The sequence below is a fragment of the Haemaphysalis longicornis genome, unplaced genomic scaffold (genome assembly GCF_048455015.1).
Source record: "Haemaphysalis longicornis isolate Haplotype H1 unplaced genomic scaffold, Haemaphysalis longicornis Haplotype H1 scaffold_4, whole genome shotgun sequence".
NCBI lineage: Eukaryota > Metazoa > Arthropoda > Arachnida > Ixodida > Ixodidae > Haemaphysalis > Haemaphysalis longicornis.
Genome location: NW_027526361.1, coordinates 33408863 through 33429194, shown reverse-complemented (window position 1 = coordinate 33429194; position 20332 = coordinate 33408863). Strand labels below are relative to the sequence as shown.

The window sequence follows — 20332 nt, the reverse complement described above, 5'->3', positions numbered from 1 at the left end:
ACTGTGCGGCGGACGAAAACACTACGGGGGCGGTCTTAGACCTACCTTGCTAAGCGAAATAACAACGCAGCTCCATCTGATGCCAGTTCCAGCTGCCCCAACAGCGCGGTAGCGGAGCAGGTGGCGTAAACGCCGGCAACAAAACATGGCGGCACATCCGCTTCCTTAACTTAGAGAAAAGAAGAGAGGAAGGCAGGTTGGCGCCACTTAACCTGGGCGACGAACGGTGGCTGTATGAAGGGCCTGTAGTGAAGCAGAAATGCTCGTTTTTCGAAAGACTTCGTCCTATTCGTGACAGCTATGAAGATATACGGGTGATATAAACCGTGACATGTCAATGCATTTTTAGGTTACAGTACCTTACTGTTCATTATGGAGAAATGGCCAGTGTAGCTATTTACAAAAACCTCTCTCTGAAAAATTATCAGGACGTTAGAAAAACGAAAATTTCGAATAGACATTTTGCGGTACTGAAAATATCTTTGTCAATCTCATAACGAAGCACCGGAGAATTGAGTTCCTTTTTTTTTGCAGTTCAAGCAATTACTGAAGACCAGATGATCAATTGCATTTCTAGAGCTCTGATTGCATACTTTGTATGACCAAAGTACTACTCACGGTTGCCGTGCGTACAATACCTTTATAGTTACTTACTCGCCAGTAGCATTTACCCTGGTAATTTGAAACCCCCATCTACTCGAACCTACAGTTGAGAAAATGCCTGAAAATGATTCTTACATGCAAAAGCATTGAGGTATGCTTCTGTCAGTTGATTCTAGGAAACATATGGAAGGGAGGGCAGAGTGAGAATACGGCGATTAGACGTTTTTTGTTTTTAGATTTTAGCCCGTATGAAACAATACCTGGCTTTTCCACTATAATCAGGAAAAGGCATCGCAATGTTGCTTTCCCCCAAACCAGATGGCTTTATTCACTCCATGACACACCTTTTCCAGGAATACGTTTAGATTCCAGGTAAAAACGGAAGTTCTGACATCGTCCCAACATCAGCAAGACAACAGGATTAAAGCGTCCGGGTGACAAAACGGTGAAAACAGAAAAAAAAAACTCAGAATAGTTTTGATAAATTCGATGTATCGTTCACTTCCAGATGTTCCCAACAAGCATCCACGTTAAGCATGTAGTGAATGACACGCGATAATAACGAACCAAAAGTTTTAACCTTGAACAGGGAATCAGTAGGGGCTAATTGGTGCTACACAGTTTTAGTGGAAGGCTCTTAAATTTTGAATAGTGAGACAGTCCTGTGTGGTTGCCTTTTTGGTCCCTGTGCCCACTGTTCAAAGTTTCAGCGCTTTCTACTACAGCTATTTAACCTTCACACGCCTCTGCCCGGTGTCTTATTTTACCTTCTCACTGAAACCAGAATTCTTGTTACTTTTTTTTTTCTCGGATATTTTTACCACCTCCACGCGGAGTGACTTTCTGCGTATGCCTAGCATGCTAGGACGAGAAAGACTGCTATATGCACAAGTATCAGAAATGAATCGCCCGCCGCTTGCGCAGGAAATGTCATAGCAAAGGAAACGAGGGAAGACCCGAAAGCGTGGCAGAAGAAAAAGGTTGCAGGCTTTCTTATTTGCGCCTGCGTTCCCATAGCTATCCCTTAGAAGAAGCTAAAAAGAAACACGTACGTTAACTGTAAACAGGAGAAAACTCCCACGACGGTCTTTATTGAAGGCGAGTGAATTTGTTACTTATACTAAGATAATATGCCTGGAGACAAGTGCTAGCTCCTGACACTTTGTCGACTTTATGCTGACTGAAAGAGCAACTATATATATCCGTACTTTCAGAGAACGATGCAGGTCTGACACGCCACGTGGGAGGCCGCTCCATTTCGACTTAGCGTACTTTGCGGGCATTGTCGACTTGGTTTTTCTTGGAGCTTTGATATCCGTGGAGGGATTTAAACACCACACACGGGTGTTTTCCTAAGTGCCCTCCCTTTTACCTTTCCAGCGCATCGTCAAAACTGCGTAGCCAAGAAACACACGAATGTGGTTGTGGCAGAAGAATGCAACTTCTTAACGCGCTTTTCTTGCGACATAAAAACAGAGCGTAGGCAGGAAGAAGAAACTTGGACCATGGGTAACACGTTCTAACAGTCTTACAAAGCAATCAGGCTAAGCTTACAACCCTCTTAAGCGTTTCTTCCCTTAGGAAAGAACAAACAAGGTGGCTTTTTGGCTTTATGAGTAATAAGCCGTTTTGCCTTGGAGCGCACAGCCGCAGGACAGGTGAACCTTTTCGCAGGACGCAGTTATTTAGAAACAAAATAAGAAAGGCAGAAAAAAAATAAATCCTAAAGGATTAAATAATAAAGAAATAACAAAGAACGCAGAAAATTAAAACCGAGGCACTTCAAATTTCAAGGATACTTTTATTTATTTATTTATTTATTTATTTATTTATTTATTTATTTATTTATTTATTTATTTATTTATTTCCTGCTACAAGCCACGAAACTCGCCGTAATGCATAGGCCTGAAGCGGCTTGAAATTCTCAGCCTGTTGGATAGCTCGAGAAATACTGCGGGATAGAGATGCTCTGTTTAAATTCTCGGATTACGACAGTTCAGTCTTGCGAATTTTACCTTGACAGAAACTTAGCCTGCACGAATCCATTCTATTTTCTGCTCCCAAGTTTGTATTTGCAGACGTTAGGACCCTAACCTGCCTGCAATTTTTTTCGTCGCATTAATGGCTGAAACTCTTAAACTGAAGAGCAGTAGGTTGCGACAAAAAGAAGTCGACTTTACGAGTGGCCTTGTTGCCACTAATGCCATAAATGAACTATACTGCGCATTTTGTTCCAAATTGTTTTACAGTGGAGCTGTCTTGCTCTATGCTTTGGCCAAAATTGCGGACGTCTGTCGGGTGGCTTTGAGAAAAAATCGCACGCGCCCGCTCCAGAGTGAGTGTAAAATTCTCTGTAGCTCACAAATTATTATAGATATCTTAAACACAATTATACCACAATTTGCCGCTAAATCGGCTTTATCATTACGGCGAGTTTTATTTACCTGTCTTAGTTGGTTCACAGGAAAGTTCAAACTGCATGCAAATCCCGTGTACTGTCGATATATGACCGTCTACGGAGAAAGTATGGTTACAACAAACTGGTGCAATTCTTGTTTTACTTGAACTATCTCCCCTCTTCCCCCCCCCCCCCCCTACAAGATGTAAGAATTACTTTAGAATTATTTGTAACGAAGTCGTGTGTAGGTGTCTTAATTCAATCAATTTATTAAGTCGCCATACATAACTCCATGTACTTATCCACAAATACAGCTTCACTGGTCTTCCAGGTTTGCCTTAGCGGAATGGCCATAAATTTTTCATTGCATTTTATATACCGACAATATACCGAAGCTTATAGCCAGTGAACAACTGCGTCGTTTCGATACTCCTTGCCTGAGCGACTGCACATCTCCACCACCCCGCGGCGCCCAAAAACAACAAACCGCCTGCAATGTTTACGTGGCTCCAGACCCAGAAACATGTTTGAGTAGCACTTCGTTTACATCATTCGGCAGCTGCCATGGATTCCGCTTTCAGCAGCGGCGCCACGCAACAGCGCGTTCCTAATATTATCGCCTTCCCTCCCCCCCCCCCTTCCCTCCGCTGCCAGAGCCGCTCAGCCGGGCAAATCCCGGCTCTTTTCAACAACATCCAGACAAGGAGGATGCCTCAGCACCCACACGGCGTCATGACGCCTCTGCTTACGTTCATGGCCAAGGTAAGAAAGAAAAAGAAAAGTTAGCATGAAGAGGCGTGGCAGGACCGCTCTGGGACGTGAAGTGGCAGCACTAATGCGTTGATAGATAATCACACGGTCTTCTTGTTAAGTGGTCTTGCTCTAGCCAAGCCCCGATCCACTCACTCGGCGCACACCCGTCCCACAGACCAGGCCTGCACATGACGCTGAAATAACGCGTTCTCTAAGCCTGCCTACGCACACGTGAGCATTCTCAGCCAGTGATTTCACCGTTTAACATTAGGAAATTTCTTGGTAAGCCTGAAATAGCCATGATGCTGTATTTTTCTCGCTTCGTCGTCATCCACCCGCCAACGCGGTGTAGTGGCTAAAGCTTTGTGCTGCCATGCAGGGAGTGCTTGCTGCGACTCGCGGCCACAGAGGCTGCATTCTACAGCGAACAGCTCTCATGTGCTTTGAAAGGCGTCTACAAAAGTGGTCGGCTGCGAGCGCGAGCGCCTGAGTGTTCTTGACGGGTGCAGGGCGCATGCTCGTTCGCCAGATGGAACAGCGTCAGGGTCATAGGAACATGGCTATGGCTGCTCACGCGCGCACGTGAGCACAGTGACTTGCTGAGAACAGTTGGAGGAAGTGATGTGGTCAGATGAGCGGCGTCCATTCATTGCTTGTTGGGCCGCAAAGGCTGGGTCTCCAGTGAGCCATAAGCCTCTCCCTTATCCGCGGGAAAAGCGTGTGTGGGGCATAGCAGAGTATGCACAGTCTTATGGAAAAGTTAACGGACCACAACAGCGGCAATTTGAAGAAGTTTCGCCTCCGTGAGGGAGCCAGGCAGCGAATCGCCGCATTTTAGAATAATTATGAGTCAACTCCTCACACTCGTGCAAGAGTTTCTTCGCTTCACCGGTGAAGATAAATTTCCTGAAATCACTATTCGAATGGTCCGTTTCTATTGCTCATAACTTTACGTGGTTGTAATACGTTTGTGGACTTCAGACTTCAAGCGGTGCAGCTGCCGTTGACTCTCATGAGCGGGTTCTTGATCGCTGTGATTGTTACGTTTCGTCACGTTAATCGGAGGCGGAGAGCGGCAGGCGCTCATAATGCTGTCTGTGGTGATAGGTCTTCACATACGTGTGTAGACAGGAATCTTATCGCCCTGTCAGGAGCGCGTAACACTGCTGCATTAACGGCACCGCCCAAAAAACCTTGTGCTCACTTTCAGCCCCAACAACAACCGTATTGACGTTCTTGCGGATGGCGTTCCAGTATCGGAGCTGCACAGGTAAAGGCGCTGCGTAGGGTTCAAAAAATGTTTAGCTGCTGCCCCACCCCGTGTCCCACCTGTTCCAGACGGATCTTTCCCTGCCGTTGTTGGTATGTGTACTTCTCGAGTAACCACCACCGATCATGACTTTTCTGCGTTGTTTAAGGCTTGTAAAATAATATCTTCCTACTCTAAAGAATATGTATGTATAGTGATACTGAGATTGACAAGAATTTTGCGCAGCGGCGCAACTCCGCAACTTTTCACAAAGCCTGTTTAGCCCAACTTCTGTGCGTTAGTCGGAGTTATTATCAACAAAGATGAAATTGTGGTAAATAGATTTAGTGACCTACTGACTTACGTACGTATGTATGTATGGATGTACATACACTTGCCTCTGGGGCGAAGCTACTCCACATGGTGCAATAAAAAACTGTTTGGACCAATATCTAGGAAACGTAAACAGAGTAGTCGCTTTTCTTTATCGCCCCTTGTCAGCACAAACGGCAAGACGTCCTCTCACCATCTTTACTGCGTCTTTATTATTAGCTTCTTAAAAAAAAAACACCAAGTCAATGTGCCCGAAAAGTAAACACATGCTCAGGGTTGAATGTTTTCGCCGAGACATTTTGCAGCGCCTTTTTACAGTACGAACAAGCAGTACTACATGTGCAGGCCTGTCCACTCCAACTTGCTTCTGAGTGCGCCGCTTTACTGCTTCAAGAAACGTTCAGAGCTTACCAGTATACGTATTATTATTTTATATCATTGGCAAGCGACGAAGTCGGTGCTGCTGTTATCGGCGATTTGGCCGGAGGAAGGAACTTCACGCTTTCTGCTTGTGTAGGTGTATATATACTATAATCACTGCCTAACTCCCCAAACTGCAATAAGTACATTTATCTACACTAGACTGCCTTCGAGTTTTTGTATGCAGTTGTTTTAGTTACCTCATATCTCACCTCCCACACAAGCATTAGTAGTTATATGTTTTATTCTTCATAGCTGTTTTCAAAGGCCTTCCAGCCTCAACGGATTTTTGGCGTGAGAAAAGGGGCTTCTGCATTCTTTTTAGTTTCTTTTCATCCTTTCAACTGGAGTTTAAGGAACTGACATTGCCAGAACATATCCTAAATTTCTTTAAAAGAATTTTGTCTGAGTCACCTTTATTTACCCCCTACTTTAGTCCTTAAGTGCGAAGTAAGCCTAAGCTATATAACGTAAACACTTCGACGATCGGAATGGAAGAATGCCAATGCAGGGGTGAAAAAATAAAAGATTTCGATCGGTGAGCGCCTCCTTCAAAAGTCAACACAGCCAGCCTTTTAACTCACCTGACAGCACGCGTCGAAATGCGACGAAATGCCAACGTGGTTTCTTACTTCTTCCAGGGCCGGAAAAATGGATTTTATATCTAGGTTTCTTTTATGTGTTTAAAATCGTTTTTTGGGGTGCGCGTTAGTGGTAGACGTGTGATGCATGCAATAAACGCTGCTTCTGGAAGAACCGTTTTATTGACAGTAGAGCTGTTTAAGCTTTTAGTGCAACCGCCCAGCATTACCCGAAAAAAAAATACCAAGAAAAATACTGAGCACGCGGGAGCGTGCGCCGCATTAGGAGCGCCCGGTGCCAGCCAGCTTGACTTTCGAGAACACTCTACCCAGCGTTCGTGGCGCGATCTCTCGCGTGCTCTTCTACTCGCCAATTCACGTACGTTCACGCCTTAAGTAGGGAGCACAGATGCCGAGTTCGCGCTACAGACGCCCAGTTCGCGAAGCCGGTGGCCGCGGGTTCTAGCGCGTGCTAACGCGGTCCACTTTACAATCCAGGCCCGCCAATCATGAAGAATTTTCAGAGGCAAGTTCGAAAATTCATAAGGTGCAACAGCCGGGTCTCAGCCGAAGGGAGAGGGGCCGCCACCTCGGCTATTTCTTCAACCTTACCCCCCTAGTGCAAGTAGCGCCAGTTTTTTATCTTGTACTATTTTAAATGTTTGCGGAGATAGCGCAGCCTTCATTGCTAAATATTTTCGTCGGTATCAAATATGTGCGGAAGAAATTACCAGCAGTAGTACACGTTTCTACATTACTTATACTTCACAATGCAGGCTACCAGGTGAAGTGCACGCCGAATTTCCACAGCCACACTTTACTTCTCTAATGGCAATCACCATGCGTAGGAATTGCGAATCGTGACAAGCAGCAGTTGACGAATAATTCATTAGTCCCCCTTCATTCATCAGTCCTTCTGCCGAACTCATTCATTAGTGCCTCTGCCCATTTAGGAAAATAGTACCATCCCACAATCCACTTTTTTTTTCTGGAACTGTGCCGCCCATTTTCTACGCTTCCAAAACTAATTTATCAATGCGGAAGCGTCAGGTAACTACACTGACGGAAAGTCCGGCGTCTGACGCCTACAGAAGGGCCAGCTCCTCAAGAGATGATTATAAGGTTTAACGCACCGATACTACACAGGCGATGAGGCACGCCCTAGTGGAGGGCGCGGGATTAATTTTGACCTCCTGGGGATCTTTAACGCAAGCCGGAATCTCGAACACGCGGGCGTTTTTGCTTTTCGCTTCCACCAGAGAAGCGGTCGTCGCGGCCGGGAATCGAACCCGCATCCTTGGGCTCAGCAGGACAACGCCATAGCCACTGAGCCACCACGGCGGGTGCTGCTCAAAAGAAACGGTGAATTAATGCTCGGAACGGGGCCACATTCATCAGGGAAGCTACTGTAAACAAGAAAACTAATTCGGTACAATAAAAGATGCGGTAAAGTTTGCGCGGGGTGGGTTTCGAACCAGGGTCCTCCGGAATACGAGATGACTGTGGAAGCCCTGGACCATGGTGCCCCTGACCAACACATCTGGACGATTCTACAGCACTGACGGCGAACCTAGCGAATGGGTTGCCGCCTCCTGCATAGAAGCGCGTGTTACAGACATGTACTTAGTACTGCAGGAGACATTAGGCATGGGAATTACACAAGTTACCGTTATAATGGCGAGTGGCAGAGCACACTCGCACTAATAGCGTGAATGCAGGAATAAACAAGGGCGAGTGGCGAAATCTCTCATCTATAGTAAGCGAAAGAGGAAGAAAGCGTCGAAAAGAGAAGCGGATGATAATGATCATAACAAGAGGACAAACGCGTAAAAGCGGACACGTGAAGCTGTATCCACCACATCATTATCGCGCATAGTAGGAACACGCTGGATCGAGTGCGGCATTTGTTCTTCAAATTCCATTGGTTCGAAACATGGCGCGCACACAATATCCACTCCACAATTTAACCCTCATGCTTTCACATTCACTAGACCGTAAGTAGTGCTTAGGTGGGTAAAAAGTCTTAAAGACGATAGTCTTTCTTGGGCTACTTAAACCGGAAATTTTGGTATGGTGGGTAAAAAGTCTTAAAGACGATAGTCTTTTTGGGCTAAACCGGAAATTTTGGTCTGTCTGTCTTTCAGTCATCCTGTATGTCTCTCTGTGTCTGTCTACCTCTAGATTCAGCCAACCGGCCAAAAGCTAAAATAATATCGAATCAACAAGCTTTTATAGGCAAAACGTTTATAAGCCACTAAATCTGGTAGCACACTTCATTTTTATCAACGTTAGTGAGTGAAAAGAAAGCATTAGGCGTATGTGAGGTAAAACATCAGTGCATAACTAGTACTATCTAGTGTTATTTTAACCTAAAATAGATGAGCGCTTGATATTTGCGATAGCAAATAAAAAATGCGCTTTGAAAACAATATTTTGCCCGAAAAGTGCGAAAAAAAACGCTCGCGTAGGAGCATATATCTCACTGCTGCATTACAAATCCTACCGTAACGAATGGTTGCAATGGATGGCGTGCAAGCAGTGGAATGCATGAAAATCAAATTGATATGGGCAGACATCCACCGTGTTTATCGTAAAAACAGTCATACGGGAGGAAGACAGCGTGAGAGGTTGGCGGGGGAGAGGACAGAGGTATTTACGTGGCAGGGGCGGTGCAAGGCTATCGTCTTTTGAAGATATTTGCAGCCAAGCGAGCACATCTGACCAACTGCGCTGCATGCAACGACAAGTGTTTTCGTTTTGCTGTTCGACAAAGGGGTGTCCTCTTTTGTTTTGACTGAAATATAAAAATATCTTACTTCTCTAAATAAAACACCGCAAATGTTCGTCCGTTGAAACACGCGGCTTCCCCTGGAGGGTTACCCTGTGTGATTACGAAGCAGTGGGGGGGGGGGGGGGGGGGGGCTTGGGTTCGATGATAAGTACAGTAGACTGTCGGTAAACGGAACTTCAAGGGACCGAAAAAATTAGTTCCGTTTAACAGGAGTTCCGTTTACTGAAATAGATGTGTGAAAGTGCAAATTTATGGGCGTACACACTCTTAATATTCTTGCATGGAACTCTAATAGCTGATACTTTTTCAGAAAGCAAGCAAACTACAAGAGGTTTAGGCACAGCATTCACAAAGTTGATTTGGCAACAATTAGTCGCTGTGCACTACAAAATGCATCAATTGTTGTTGTTTGAGTCCTTGCAACTGCATCTTGAGGCAAGAGGACTCAACTTCGCGCGTGCTTACAAGCCAACGAATGCAGAAAACGGCAACGCGGTAACGAAGCGCGAATAGCACCACGAGAGCACGAACAAGGCGGCAGGAGCTGAGCCCTGTAACCTCGGCGTCTTGAATCGAGACCGAACGACTGGAACAAGAACTGCGATGTTGCATTCGTTGCGCTACCACGGCTGACCCCTACCGAGACGAAGCTTACGAGGCCAATGAGGCTAAAAAAAACATATGGAGAAAGAACAAAGACAAAAAACGAAACAGCCGGAACCGCAAAAAGCTGATTCTCATGCCAATGGGTTTCACAAGGAGTTCCACTTCTGGTTCCGTTTACACGGTGAAGCGGAAATTTTAGTTCCGATTACCGAGTGTTTTTTTACGTTATATGAATACAAAACCAACCAAATTCCAGGAAATGTTCCATTTAAGCGGCAATTCCGTTTAAGCGATTTCCGTTTATCGAGATTCTACTGTATATGTAAATGGATTTCATTTTTGAAATCTTCCCGAAGAGTGCTGACAGACGCACACGAAAAATATTCAGAACTGGTTTGAATGTTGCTGAAGAAGGCATTTAAGGGACTAAACACTCACTCAACAGGGGTGGGAATCGAAATAGTGCTAATGGCAAAAGAGACAGGACGGTCCAAGGAACGGCCACACAAGCTGCGTATTCCTAACTCCATTGAGGGAATGCTGAGAGGGGAAAGCAATATTACGGGTTAATGCTATGCGTCGACGTAGCGCGAACGAGCCTCTTCAATACTGAAGCTCCGTGGTGAGGGTCGGGTACAGCAAGCGAATGGAAGACCAGGCCACATGATCCATTGATTCGTTTCGTAGTTTTTTGAGATGGAAGTGAATGCGAAGATTTGTTTCATTCTTAATGAAGAGCTTATAAACGTTGCAGCCTTCACGCAAGCGAGGAAACGGCTTTGCTGCGGCGCTGACTTCGGAAGTCTTTCGAGACGCCAAGGGAAGCGTACCTTGTAGACCAAAGGTCGATCTACGAAGGAACTTTATTGGAGGTGCACGAGGTTGTATATTTCATCGCACTTCCAAAGTAGCATCAGTGTCAGGAAACACTTGCACTCATTCCGGTCGCGCCTCCCGGAAATACTGCCCTTTCCGTACAGCTTATACTCGTGTGACTCCAATGTTTATTTGTCGCGTAGAGCCGCCCAAAACTAGGTTCAAAAAATAGCGCCCCCAAAATAAATATGGTATTTATTCGGGCTTGAGCGCGGTCCACGGCAGTCACCCGCCCGCACCGAGGAATATTCACCCTAGCTGACGAGGAAAAAAAAACTTCTTTTTTTTTGCGCATGAATTCCCATGAAAGAGGACTATTTCACGCAATATTTCAATGCGGTAACCATTATTTGTAGGGAGCAATGAGCGCTCTTAAATGGGTGAACGTTGTTGTTTTTGCCCAGAAATTTTCATCTCTTATTAAAGTTGACCAAAAACCTTCAGAAGCGATATCACAGAATACTATCTACAAAACCAGGCAACTAGAACGAAGGCAGTGCTGGAGCCCAGACGCCGTTTTTATTATTATTTTTCGCTATTTGGCCGATGCTTATACGTTTCCTCGAAGGCAGCTCCCTTCCGAAGAGGCCCCGCTGAAACGCTACATTTCAGTACCCTATGGCTTACTTTGTTGGCCCACGTGCTGGAAAGGAGAGAGGGTAAATTGCTTTAGCAGATGGTCGTGGCGATACCTACTGCCTCGTGTAGTACTTGGCATAAATTGTGTCCATTCAGCACGTTAACCATACGAAGGCTGTATATTCCAAACAGACTGTTCGAAAATGTGATAAGGCATCGGGAAAGCGGATAAAGACAACAGGATTCGCAAAACAGTTGCAGTGGCGAGAGATTCGGCAGTTACTGCCTTCCGCAACTACTCGCGTAGCAGTGGGAGGCCATAGACGTAAAATACCGACCGGATGCTGTCATTCAAAAAAATGTTAACGAAACAGACGAACCAAAAGTTAACTGCATGTCTCTGTATTGTAATGCGAATGCATATATACCTCGTTGAAAAATCATAAGTTGTCCACGTCGACAAGACAAGCTGGGTACACCGGCTGGATGACATAAAACGATGAAAAGACGTAACAGGCAGAGCAATAGAAGCCAGAGGTGCGCGGTTAACAGGAAAGCGACATAAAAAATACCCTACGTCGATGCCACGCGGAGCACAGTTTTTGAGAACTTTAAATAGGGACGGAAACGTGCCACGGCAAGAAAAAAATCCCGGGCCATCTCTACTAACGTGAAACCTTAGGAGGGGCGAAGGATGCAGTGTATCAGTGTATTCTTGGCGCCTTGGCGTTTTTGCCAATGGATATGAAACCGTTGGGGGTACAGGTGTACAGATTTGGTGTGAAAGTCTCTTGTCTTTGAAGCCCGAAGCTCTCTATCGCGCGGCTTAGACGAGTGTTCCGGTGATTTTTTAGTACGCGTGACGTTCTAGGCAAGCCGTTAACGAGTTTCCCGGTGTTTTACTCCCGTGACTTCATGAGACGACAATTACGACGACGACAGGAGACGCCAACAGCCCCAGCTGCTGAAGGGTTTCACCCCTAATAAAAGGCAACACGAGCTTGCGGCCCTTGTAGCTCCATAACGCGTGGTTAACAAAAAATTCCTCGGGAACCAAAGTCTGCGTAACTGGTCTGAATGCGAAAACACTATGGCTTCCCCAGTGATGTTTATCAAGTACTTCTTCCCTGCTACATTTGGCTGTGTGTCGTGCTGGTTCTATCAACCTACCATAATACGGACTCGTAGCTTTTCCGAGTTCCGAATGGCCCGTGGTGTGGTGACGACTGAAGACGAAGAAATGAATGCGATGAAAGTGGCTGAAATCCTACGTAGCACAAAAGAAGTGTTTGATAACTATGTCCGGGGAAACCATAATGCTTTTATATTCAAAGCACAGAAGCACCCTGTATTGCCGAGGATATTGTAAAGAACGGTATTCCTTCTGAGCATCGTGTGGGTAGGATCGAGTTGGGAATTCATTATAGCTTTGTTGAGCGCAGCAAATAGAACACAGGACGACGGATACAAGGACGAGCGCTCTTGCAAACAGCGATGGCGATGAGCATTATAAGAAAAGCAGGTTGAACAGAAGAACACACAAAAGAGCTCGTTGACTTGGAAATATAGTTTAACAATGTGTGTGTATGAGTGAGTTGGTAATCCATTATAACTTTGTTGAGCGCAGTAGAGAGAACACAGGACGACGGATGCAAGGACGAGCGCTCGTCCTTGTATCCGTCGTCCTGTGTTGTCTTTGCTGCGCTCAACAAAGTTATAATGGATTACCAACTCACTCATACACACACATTGTTAAACTATATTTCCAAGTCAACGAGCTCTTTTGTGTGTTCTTCTGTTCAACCTGCTTTTCTTATAATGCTCATCGCCATCGCTGTTTGCAAGAGCGCTCGTCCTTGTATCCGTCGTCCTGTGTTCCCTTTACTGCGCTCAACAAACTTACTTCTGAGCATATTGCTACGTGAAGGCGATGTTTGACATGTCGCCATGCTCACAAATCAACGGAGAAGATGGTTGTGTGGCGAGTAGCCACACTGTGGCGCGTAGCCATGCTCGTGCCTAGATTGCGTCCTCACATTAACGTTCATCTCGTCGATATCTCTCATGGTTATCATCGGCTTTGCCCGTCCGGCACGTTACAATATGAGTCCCGGTCAAATAAACTGTCGTACCCAGCCAAACACCTCTGTTCGGTTAACATTAGCATAGACAATCAAAAACAATCAAAAACAATAAAAAACAATCAAAATCAAAATCCAGTGCTACTCTGGGCCTCTAAGTATGGGGATAGTTTAGTATGTCGTTAGACAAGCAAACATGTCATAAGTGATGCTATTCCGGATCTATAAATATGGTAGTACGAAAATGGTCTGTATATGGCTAAGGAGAAGAGCTAGAATACTTTCATTCTCCTCCTGGTCGCCTCCCAATTTCCCCACTTCCACTTTCACTTTTCTCCTGTGCTAATTGGTGCTGCTGTATTTTTTCATGTCATTTATGTGACCGAATTTCTGTTGTCCGCTTGCATCTTCTACACATCTCACTAATCTCCTGCCTCCAGTTATTGCCTCTATTTCTGCGGCGAGGCCCCCAAAAAGTAGCAAATATAAAAGTACTAAACGGGTTTGTTTTCGTCATTACGCGTCTAGACCAGATTAGGGACAAGCAGGGAAACTACGAAAAAAAAACAGAAATCCTCACAAGCAATCCAGATAACTGTCAGGACGGCGCCTAGATCAGTACGGCGAGTAACGTGAGTAAACTTCGTTTCCCGCCTCAGCGACGGCGACAACCCGAGAACGGAAGCGGAATGCGATAGGGGAGGCGCACTTCGATCAGGGCATGGCGAAAAAGACAAAAACAACCGGCGTCTTCGCCACGCAAGTGTTTGTCGCCAGCACTTGTTCCACTTAAGGATCATCGGAGCTCTCGGCCAGTGGCAGGTCTGTCGTGGGTATGGTTTAGCGGCTTGGCTGGCAAACAGTCGCTATCGGCGGCCTTTCCTCCTTCGGAAATTGGAGCAAAACTTCGTTCGTGGTCCCCACGTTAATGCCGATGTATATTTCTTTTCTTGTTTGTTTATTTGTATTCTTCACCCTCTCGGTCCCACCAGAAGAAGAAGCTACGAAACAAACAAGAGAACAGATGGTTTCGAAATTAAAAACTAACGTATAAAAAATAAAAAAAGCAATAACATTTTGAAACGAAGCTTCAGCAGGAGAAGACAGGTCGCAATTCGTGAGAGGCATCAGCAAGCATTGTAGCAAGTGTCTGTGGTAAAACAGATGAGACGTGAAAGAACCTCCTCTCTCCACAAGTGCCTCCTGAGGGCAGATAGGTTTTCCGTCTTTGTTTTGATACCTCAAAACTGCCACAGTGCTCGTCTATCATCCCAGAAACCATGCGCCTTGACAGTTTCACTCTCGTTTGCCACGATTACGCTGTCTCGAGCAGAGCAGTAAATTCTCGGCCAGCCCTGATCGTTGGCGTGACTTATAAGGTGCCCAGTTTGGAACGCAGCATGGTAAACCGTCTTTGTTTACGATGCGCGAATGCGACACCCAATCGATAACAAGACAAGAGACGCGCAAACAGAATTGTCAATGGAAGTTTTTGAAGCCTGGCTTGGCTTCCCCCACCTAATTTTTACCCCGCCCTGGCTTTTCTGTTCGTTTCCAAATGGCCGCTCACATCAAAGCAGTCGGACGGGCGAGAACCAACGCGCTTTGTTTTGGTAGTGGAAACCTATGCAAGCTTCGAAAGTGTTGAATATCCGGTCACTCAGTATTTCCTGACGGTAGAATTTAACCACACGAAGGACACTGCGACGTAAATTTTTGCTCGGCCAACTTGAAAAGCCGCCAGCTGTTAGTCGCATTCTACGTTGCCTAAAAAGTCGAGTAGGAAGTATTGGGGGGGGGGGCATTAAAATTTTGCAGATATCAATCGATTAGAAAAAGCATATATCTTTGGTATCAGCAGTCGTAAGAAGCTAAATTTGTTTAATTTATATATTGAAAACCCCCGGAACACTTCCGGAGTTGTTCTGTTTCTGCTCGAGTCCACTTCATCATAAAATAGGGATCATTGATCAGTGATAGAATGATTGTGGGGGAAACCGACAATCATATCGTCGCAGAACAGCTTAACGGGGAAATCATAAGATGAAGTAACGATCATTCCACCCATCCCAAACGTCATTCCCTCTCCGCTTTTGCGGAGCGGAACCGCCATCCTTTTCCACAAGAAAGACAATGCGATGTCATTCGCCTCCACGAGAAAGCAACTCGGACGGAGCATAACATCACACACTCTAGCTTGGCAGCCTGGCTCTGTTTAAGCTGTTTCCTCCTCGCTTTCTCTATCTCTGAAACCACCATAGTCGACACCGTTGTTGTGGCTAAAGTTAGTATTATTGACGCCCACGTTCACACATCGTCGGAATGCCTCACTCAAGTCGACATTGCTTATCCGTGGTTTGTTGCAGCCAGCTGCGTGCGCCTGTGGTTCATCCATGCGCAACTTCGCACCTCATTTCCATTAAGCTAACGAATCGTGTAGCGTGCGCCAGCTCGCTCGTGCCGTTGTACTTATAGCAGTGTCTATTTCATCGTTTGGGCGACCTGCTGCACGGCGGTAAAAAGATGATACATGGCTTCAGCAAGGCCGACGTGACTTCACGCCTGGGCAGTGAAGCTCATTGTCCCGCCGTCAGTGTTCGCGCCCATTTGTAAGTTTTTTTTGTGTAAAGCGGCGTGGCTGCTAGCCTCGCTCTTTCAGCTGACCTGAGGCGCCTCGAGAGCATAAATGGTAAATGCATCAGGTTCCTTTGGAAACGATCCCTCACTGCGAAAAAAAATCCCCTCTACACATTAGGAAATACACATATACGAGGTCTGTTTGAAAGGTATCCGACCTTTGGCCGAAGAAAAAAAACTGGCATAACTGGAGCGTTCGAAACCTAATCACCTTCCAAGTAGTCTCCTTGGGACTCCACAAACTTCTCCCAGTGGTGCTGCCATTGTTGGAAGCATTCCGAGAAGGCCTCTTTCTGAATGGAGTTTAGCTCAGCTATCGTTGCACCCATAATGTCCAATCTTGTCGGAAATCGCGCTCCTTTCAATGACCTCTTTATTTTGGAAAACAGCCAGAAGTCGAAGGGGGCCTAGTCAGGAGAGTAAGGAACGTGTTGAACTACAGGACTCTGGTTTTTCGCCCAAAAAATCTGAATCAAGTGTGATGAATGTGCAGGAGCCTTGTCGTGATGGAAGCGCCAATTTCCTGTTGACCACAACTCCGGTCTTTTACGGTGCAAAGCATCACGTAGGCGACGGACGACAGCCCTGTAGTACTATTTGGTGATTGCTTGACCCGGTGGTGCGTACTCGTGGTGTACCACACTGCGGGAGTGAACGAAAGCAATCAGCGTCACTTTGACGTTGCGGCGCACTTGGCGGGCCTTCTTTGGTGTCGTGATGTGAGATGCTTCCATTGTAACGACTGGTATTTGGTTTCCGGGTCGTACCCATACACCCAAGACTCGTAACCAGTGATTATGGTGTTCATAAAGTCGGGGTCACTGTTTCTGGAATCCAGCATGTCCTGTGAGACTTCTACAGACAGTTGCTTTTGCTCAACCGTGAGCAGCTTCGGCACGAATTGGGCCGCAACTCTTTTCATGGCCAATTCTTCGGTCATAATTCAATGGGCAGAAAAAACGCTGATGCCCACCTCTTCCGCGATTTCTTGAATAATCACACGACGGTACCGCATGACCACAGCGATCACTTCGGTAATGACCTGGTCATTTCGGCATGTTGATGGCCGACCGAACCGTGGCTCGCTCTCTACCGATGTGCGGCCTTGTTTAAAGGAGCCATGAAGAGAAAACACAAGTTGGGTTCATTCAAAAGAGTGCCTCGTTGTAATGTTACTGACACCCCTTTCAACGTAAACTTCGCTCAAATAAGTTACATAATTAAAAACAACGGAATGGTCAAGCGACCCACTAGCTCATTTCCCGCAACAGAACCTATGATGTCATACCAGCCAGCTCTACGATTGGCGGAGGGCGGCAAAAGCAAACGCAAATTAGGGAGAGCTTCTAAGCTTGCCGAACGAGCTATTTGTGCCTAAATTTAGGGCACATTCTTTTTAAAGCCGTAAAAATGGTTGGACCGACAGTGGAAGTTGCGAAAGCACACGGAAACATAGAAGTACCGATGCGTACTGCTGTTGGTACTGCGCAAACTACGCTTGGTTTAGCTGCACAGGACGACAGGACTGCGCGGCTTTCGGGTTGTCTCAGACGACACTTGCCGATTGACACAAGCAACGGTGTCTTAGGTGACCATATTTGTCGGAGAGCACAATGTTTCACGAAAAGGTTATTTTCTCCCTGAACAAAAACAAACCAGGTTTCAATACGGTCAAAAACAGACCAAAGGCAGAAAACGGCTTGCCACGGTATGGTGGCGCCCTCTAGATTCCCTAACGGTAAACAAGGCTTCCCAATCGGCTGCAAAGCGGTCGGCTCCCGTGAGTCATTGCAGACCACGAAAACACACAATTTAGCGGGAAAACCAAATTTTTAACTAAAATTAATTAATGTCTCAGTGAATGAAGCATCGTTTGCGTTTGGACAAACACTGGGGGCACTGTAAAACACGGAATCTTTCGAATAACGCAAGCTTGTATTTTTTCTTCATGGCTCCTTTAAATGTTCTGACTTTGAAATAAACGAATTTTTTTCCGAACTCCATAGTTGAGCTTTAATGAACTTGGTGCTTTCAACTTTGAAGATATGGATATATGAGGTAGGCAGTACTGGTGTGCTGAAGACTTAGATTACACTAAAACGCGTTGCAGTAAAGCCAACTTTGCGCAATAAGAGGCTACATGATGATGATGATCATGATGATGATGATGATGATGACGAGACGACGACGACGACGACGAAGAAGAAGAAGAAGAAGAAACCGGAAGCTTTGTCCCATACAACTGCAAAGTCCACAATCGAATCAGCCAAGAACACATAGGAGGCGAAACGGCCCATTGCGGCAAGCGCGGGCGAGCGACCAGATATGTCACAATGAAAACCAAAGCGGACTGCGAAGCTTCCTAGCTGCGACGGCGAAGGAGAGGGTAGCTGCACCTGATGGACGAAATGATAGTGGCCGCAATTCTTTCCGTGGATGCGCAGTGCAGTGCCGATCGTGGTGGCCGCGCAGTTTCTTTACCCGCGGCAGATGCCGCTAGCTTAACCTCTGACGAGCGGTTGTGACATTATCTGGCCGCGCTAGGAAGCCTCCTTTCACCTCCTATCTTCTTCTTGCTCCGTGACCACACCTTAATGTGTGTGCTGCTCATAGCATCGTCACCGAAAGCTGTCTGAACCTTCCGAATGGTTTCCACTTGGCTGTCGTCCACTTCCTGGCAAACTTCGATGCAGTAGCGCTGCTCCAGTCGCTCCGTCCTTTTCATTGCAATAGAAAAACCGACGAGAGAACTGCGCACTAGCTCACTAAAACGCTGCCTCCGAGTGACTGACGCTATCGGCAGCCGAAAAAAAAATCACGCATGCACACGAAGGTTCAAGGTCGGCTCATGCAAGTGCGCTTGTTTCATATCCATCAGGTGTTCGCAAAAAAAAATAATATCGGATACTTTTATAACACACCTCATATGTCCTCTAAAACATATAGTTTTCATTTTATTTAGATCGTAGAAAGTTCGTTTGTAGTATTCTCGTAACAAGCAGTTGGATGCCTATGTACTTGTATTTGGCATTTGATTGATTATGGGTTTAACGCGCCGACGCTACACATAAGATGAGGCTCATTGTAGTTGAGGGCTCCGGATGAACTTTGAACACTTGGGGATCTTTAACGTGCGCCGAATTCTCGAACACACGGGCGCTTTGGCTTTTCGCCTCCATCAGAAAAGCGGCCGCCGCGGCCGGGAATCGAACCCGCAACCTCATGTTCAGCAGCACAACGCCTTAGCCACTGAGCCACAGCGACGGGCTTGGGAATGGAATTTAATGTGCGAAATGCTATTTATGCGCTTGGCATTGCTGTGGTGTAGAAACTGTGCCATCAGGACAAGTGGTTTGGTAATGTCTTGCCTTTATACTCTATGTTCATGACAGCTGTTGTGGTTGGTACATAGAAGAGCGCTAACAGTTTCTCGCAGCACGGGAAATACCAACCAACTGCTGATTTGTACCTACAAAAACTCAGTTTGGTCACCAAAGAATTCTCCGCATTATGAATAATATGACGTAGCGTCTCGCCTATTCGACGTACTCGACGTAGTGTCTCACCTAGGAGGACTTTTTGGTTAGCAATAAACAACGTGTTATATTGATTGATTGTGGGTGTTTAACGCGCCGACGCAACGCAGGCGATGAGGCCCGCCGCAGTGGAGGGCTCCGTATTAATTTTGACCACCTGGGGATCTTTAGCGTACGCCGAAATCTCGTACACACGGGCGTTTTTGCTTTTCGCCTCCAACAGAAATGCGGCCACCGTGGCCGGGAATCGAACCCGCGACTTCGGGCTCAGCAGCACAACGCCTTAGCCACTGAGCCACCGCGGCGGGTAACGTGTGATATTGCTTACACAGACGACGCAGTCAACTTCCGACGTGCGCCTTTTGCGGGAAAATGGACAGATGTACATAGTGCTGAACAAAATTCTAAGAGACAAAAAATAACGGAAACAAGAAATAGATACGAGGGAGGGCATAACTACTTCCCAAACACTTTAACAGTTACACCAAGTCACTAACAATCTTTTGCCTGTTTGTTAAAGTAACTTCAGCGCAAGAAGAGTGAAACCGTAACGAAAGGTGGTTTATATTATCGGAAATAGCTACTTTAGTTTACAAACACATGTAGCTGCAAGGGTGCCGAAATAACTATCGTTTTTACACATGTTCAAAAGCATGCCCTAAGAATCTTGCATCAAGGTGGCGGGGCAGTACACACGCCACAAGGAAGTCAGAACTTCTTACTCAAGTGTCCAAACTAGCTGTTATAAAAAACACTAAATAAGCAGGACAGGAAAGAGAAAAAACACCTTGATCTCGAAACACCAAGTTGCTAATACCTACACGGCGAGGTACCGCGTATTTAATGGATAAGCGGCTGTAACTAGGGAGCAGTCAGGATTAGTTGTGCA

The 20332-nt window shown here is 46.1% G+C and overlaps 1 pseudogene; it reads right to left on the bottom strand.

Annotated features, from left to right (window-relative positions):
* Window positions 1-16577: 16577 nt before the first annotated feature.
* LOC144179708 (protein GVQW3-like) lies at window positions 16578-18632 on the bottom strand (annotated as a pseudogene).
* Between the last annotated feature and the right edge of the window lie 1700 nt (window positions 18633-20332).